Here is a 6,000-nt window from a genome sequence, read left to right as displayed (position 1 = left end):
ACCGATTGCAGTGGGCCAGAGAGCACCATCAATGGCAGCCAGGACACTGGAATCAAGTGATCTTCAGTGACGAGTCTAGATTTCTGGTCTATCGTCAAGATGGACGCGTCCGAGTGCGCAGACAAGTGCATGAAGCCTACAACAAAGATTGTATAGTGCCAAGAGTCCAAGCTGGAGGTGGTGGGGTGACCGTTTGGGCTGCTTTTCATGCAGGTGGCAAAACTGACCTGGTTGTTCTGAATGGAAACCTGAAGCAGTTCAAGTACAGGGCCATTCTGGAAGAAACATTGCTTCCATTTGCTCTTGCAGCCTTTCGAGGAAACTTTGTCTTCCAAGATGACAATGCACGGCCTCATCGTGCTCGCATCATCCAACACTTTCATGCTGACCGTGGTATAGAGCATATGGAGTGGCCTGCCATGTCCCCGGATATGAATCCGATAGAGAACCTGTGGGCAGAATTAACGCGTCAAATCGACCACTTGGACCAGCAGCCGACCTCTGTGCGTGAATTGCAGCAGGCTATTGTCACTGCATGGCAAGCGATTCCTGTCCAAACCTTGTCAAATCTCGTGAACAGCATGCCTCACTCAACGTGTACGTGCTCTCCTGAATGCTCGTGGGGGTTACACGAAGTACTGAACTGTAATTTTACTGTCCGTAATCCTAGTCGTAATTTAACTTTTGTTTTTGGTAAAAAAAAATTTGGCTAATGTGCAAAATAAAGAAATACTTCGGGAAAACGTACAGAAGTTTAACACAGTACTGTCCATGAATTGAGTTCGATATCAGTTTACATCACTTTCAAGGATCAATTTATTTGTTTCGAAATGTCAAATGTGGTTTTTGTTTATTTTAAAGGTCACATTAACAAAATCTAGAATAATTTCAACATAATTCCAATGAACTTTTGGTTCAAAGACATCTTGAAAAGTAAGTTCACCCCCACAAAAAAAATATTCCATATTAAATGCCAAGTCTGTATATACTGTATATACGAGCAAACACCACCCGTCGCTTTGCTGACAGGAATACTAAGAGAGGGGGGTGAGAAATAAGAGGGGGAGAGAGTGAGGGAGGGTTGAGTGATGCCTCACCACATGTTGCTATACAATCCAGGAGGGAGGGGTGTGAGGATGTGGGAGGAGGGGTGGGGGTGGGTGGAAAGAGAGGGAGGGTGAGAGATAGGAGGGGAGAGAGAGGGAGAGGTGTTTTGGCCCCAGAAGGGCCACCGACCTTCCATGGTGGAGGAAAAAACAAAAGTGAACATGAGGAACGAGTACAACAACAACAACAACAGGCATTTTAAAAGGCCATTTTCCCTGCAAGAGCGGGGGTTAGCCTAGCGGTCCCCATGACAATGTTCTCCATTTTGCCCTATTTTCTGCATCTCCCCTTGTTAACCCCTTGGCCCGCATTTCTTCTTCGACCATCTTTAGCCAAGTCTTTCTCTGTCTGCCCCATCATCGACTTCCTTCCACATTCATTTCCATCACTCTTCTCAACCAGTCACTTTCATCCTTCCTCAACACATGACCAAACCATCTCAAACTGTTTCTCTTCACAGCATCCATCACAGGCTCTATTCCCATCATCTTTCGCAATTCATCATTTGTCTTCCTCTCTCTCAACGATACTCCGCACATCCACCGAACCATTCGCATTTCCACCCTTTCCAGCCTTCGTTGCTGCTCTCCGTTCATTACCCATGTCTCGCTCCCATAAATCATAACACTTCTCACACATGCAGCATACACCTTTCCCTTCAGCTTCAATGACACTCCCCTCCTCGTCAGCACGCCACTCAGTTCCCAAAACTTCTTCCATGCACATCTCACTCCAGCAACCGTTGCCGAGTCTGATCCACCTTCTCCATTCAGCATGTCTCCTAGGTAACAAAATGTTTTCACACCTTCCAGCTTCACACCATCTCCAAGATCCAACTCAACATTTCCTCCATCTGCAGCTCTTTCTGTGCACACCTTACACTTGAATGTAGCTGCCATACTGGTTAATGACCCTTTCAAACCACTACATTTTTGATGAACCCACTCAGCGCACATTGTACATTGAATTGAGTTCACTCCGACACCCTTCCTGCACGTAGCACAGGACCACTTCCCAGTTCTTTCCACCTCACCACATGCTTTACCACTTGCCATCACCTTTGTTTTTCCGATATTCACCTTCAGACCTTTCGTCTCCATACATTCCTTCTACTTGTTCATCTTCTCCTTCAGTCCATCCATACTTTCTGCAATCAACACCAGATCATCTGCATACAACAACTCCCATGGTAAACCCTCCTTTACGTTCCGAGCCAGCAACTCCATCACAGCTACAAATAGTAGTGGACTTAGTACCGACCCCTGATGCACTCCCACCTTTCACCTCAAACTCACCACTGTTCCCGTCCTTCGTCCTTACAGCTGTGCACGCTGTTTTGTACATTGCCATCACTACTCTGATCAACCATTCCTCCACTCCTAACTTCCTCAATGCCCATGTCACTACTTCACGTGGAACCCTAACGAATGCTTTCTCCAGATCAACAAACCCAAGAAAACAACTTCTTCCTCTTCTCCATGTACTTCTCCTGCAACTGCCTCACAATAAAAGGCGCGTCTGTCGTTCCTCTTCCTGGCATAAATCCAAACTGCATTTCATCAGTCTTCACTTTCTTCCTTATCCTCCTCTCCAACACCCTTTCCAATACCTTCATTCCATGCTCCAATAACTTTATCGCTCGATACGAGCCACAGTCCAGAGAATCACCTTTCCCCTTGTAGAGAGGGACGAGGGTACTCAGTTCCCAATCCACTGGAATGCGGCCTTCTTTCACCACCAGCTTGCAGATCTCTGTCATTCTCTTCACACCCCAATTTCCCGCTGCCTTCAACATATCTCCCACAACTCCCGTCGGCCCTCCCGCTTTTCTACTCTTCATTGCTTTAATCGCTTCCTCAACTTCCTTCTCGGTTATCTTCTCTGCCGGTCCTAAAACTGGGTTACTCTCTATGTTGCCATCCCATTCATTCTCTGCATTCAACAGTATTTCCATATATCTCTTCTATCTTCCTTTAATTCCATCTGGGTCCACAACGATTTGTCCCACTTCATCCTTCAAGCAACTCACCCACATCACATCACACCTCTCTTTCGCTCTCTGCTTTGCCATCCTGAATACCGCTCTCTGACCCTCTTCCAAATCCAAGCGTTCTCCGAACATTTTCCGACATGCCTCCTGCGCCTTTGCTACCTCTTTCTTTGTAGCCTTCTTGGCTGCCTTATAACTTTCATGCTCTTCCTTTTCTGCCCCCGTACCCTTCGCCTTCTGCCACTCCTTGAACTTCTTCCTCTTCTCGTCAATCTTCTTTCCAACTTCATCATCCCACCACCATGTTTCCCGGTGCCTCGGTGGTCCTTTTGTCCATCCACATACCTCACCAACGGCTCCCAACAGACTTTCTTTCATTGACATCCAACCACTTTCAAGCTCAACCACATCATCCTCTACCATACTCAGCCTCTCTTTTAATGCCTCCCTCACCGTCACCTCTTTCAACCTCCACACCTTCATTCTCGGTTGGTACTTCACCCGCCGAGCTCTCCTTGCACCTTTCAACCTTGTGTCGCAGACAACCAAGTGGTGCTGTGAAACAGCCTCCTCCCCCGGGATCACCTTTGGGTCCCGGAGGTGCCCCCTATCTTGCCTACGCACCATCAGGTAGTCAACGGTTGTCGTCAACCCACCTGACGTGTATGTAACAAGCTTATTATCCTCTTTCTGGAACTGAGTATTACAAATCAACAAATCAGCTCCATCAGAAAACTCCAAAATCCTTTCACCTTCTCCATTTCTCACACCATATCCGTAACCCCCATGAACTCCCTCAAACCATCCATACTCCTTCCCACATGTCCATTTAGGTCTCCTCCTACCACAACAACTTCCTTATGTTTCACGTTTTCCATCAGCTTCTCTATTGCACACCAGAACTTGTCCTTCTCTTCATCGCTCCGACCAACCTGCGGAGCATATCCTGAGATCACGTTCACCAAGAGCTTTCCAATCATCATTTTCACCATCATCAACCTTTCACTCACTCTCGTCACACTCACCACACTGTCTACAAACTCCTCAGAAAACAGGACACCAACACCATTCACACCTTCTGGGCACCCTTGCCACACAAACTTGTATTTCTATGGAACATGAGGAACGAGTGATTTAAAATAATTAAATTAATTATTTAATTAATCAGTTATAACAAGAAAAAGGATAACAATGAAAAAAAACCCCCCCAAACTATATATTTTTTTTATTTGCCATCAAAAAAGGTCTTTCGCCCATGTTGATGTTTTTATTATATTTTGCCACCAAAACAACATGTAATCATGTGATATTCATTATTTTCTCAAAGAATGGCACCGAACGATTCGTGAGGAATGGAAACAATATGGCGTACACAAACCACGTAACCATAATCTTTCGGATACGCAATGTCGGGAATCTATTGCTATATACAGGGACTCTACCCAATCCCAATCGTCTGAACACAAGAGGTCTACATGTAACTGTGGATGACATAGCGCTTCTCCTGGTGGGAGAGGATATTACAAGTCATCTATATTATATTCTCTGTAGGTGATTCTGCGAGTCTGTCCGGGGGTGTGGCTATACCCGGTCTGAGAGAGGCTTCCAAAATAAATACCCACTATGTTGTTTCCTCGCATAGTTTTGAGCCCTCTTTTGTAAGGCCAGCGGTGTCTTGCTCTCTCTCAGTTTTATTTCAACTCTAATTCGATATCTCATTTTATTTTTCGGTTGCGAACAAGGTTTTAGACTCAGTTGAAAAAAAAAAACGGGAATATAATTCGATGAAGGTTTCCGTTTATAGAACGAAATGCATTTTCAAAGGCCTGTAACAAAGCCCATTCATTGAGTCACCCTCACAATTTTCTCTCGAATTCACTATCTGATTTAATTTTTATCGATGGTTTTAGACTCTTGTTTCAGCAATAATTGAGAAAATTTACGCACACACGGGAAAATGCCAAGATATATAAAAAAAATCGCGGGGACAATGTATCATACACCGCCTAAATAGCTCAAGGGAAAACGGGAAAATACCGACATGTATTAAAAATTCGCTTTTTATTTTCCGTTAAGATATATTACTTTTCCGTTTGACGACAGTCGTCACAAAAAAAGTCAACAATATGGAGAGGGGGGCAGAGCTATGTTCACGTATCGCTACAGACGGGAAATTGCCGACAGATATTTCTTCGTTCTAATTTCATTCATCATTATTATTATTATCCGGAAGTAAAAGTAATCCTGTTTAAACTTGCATTCATTCCATCAATCCTTTTTTCTTTTTTTTTTCACACCAGTTTTCAACATCGATTTCCGATGAAAATCTATAATTGGCATAACCTTTGAACTAGACATCATACAGAGACAAATGCCCCCATTTTTCCGGCTAATTCTGGCTTGAGGAATCGTTTGAGGGTTATTTTCATGATTTAAACAAGATTAATACAATAAAACTCGAAAAGTATGCAAAAAAATCAGTAAAACTTACATTCAAAATCTTACTTCAAATATACCAAACTAAAAGATGCCCATGCATACCGTACTGGAAATAATAATTGTGAGTAATTATGGTTAAATAAGCCAATATAACACACTATGAATTCAATAAATGAACATAAGAAGGAAACTATGCCACTAATGTTCTCATCTTGCGCGACAGGTCAAGCTACAGAAGCGGTAAACAATGTCATTTTTTCATCGCACTACTGTATATCGAATCATCGTCATTGAGTAGCTCCTCATAATCGATCTCTTGCTCCCTTTCATCCTCCATCCTCCTCCACCTCCTCAGCAGTTTTCGCTACCAAGTCAACGAGGGAAGGAGGAAGGATGGGGCCACACGACCACAAAGGCTGCAAGATACCCTCCTCCATCTTCTCCCAACCTTGTCCAGGATGATA

Source organism: Myxine glutinosa, chromosome 9 (genome assembly GCF_964187855.1).
Source record: "Myxine glutinosa chromosome 9, kmMyxGlut1.1, whole genome shotgun sequence".
Lineage (NCBI taxonomy): Eukaryota > Metazoa > Chordata > Myxini > Myxiniformes > Myxinidae > Myxine > Myxine glutinosa.
The sequence above is the reverse complement of the archived record's forward strand: the minus strand, read 5'-3'. Positions refer to the sequence as shown.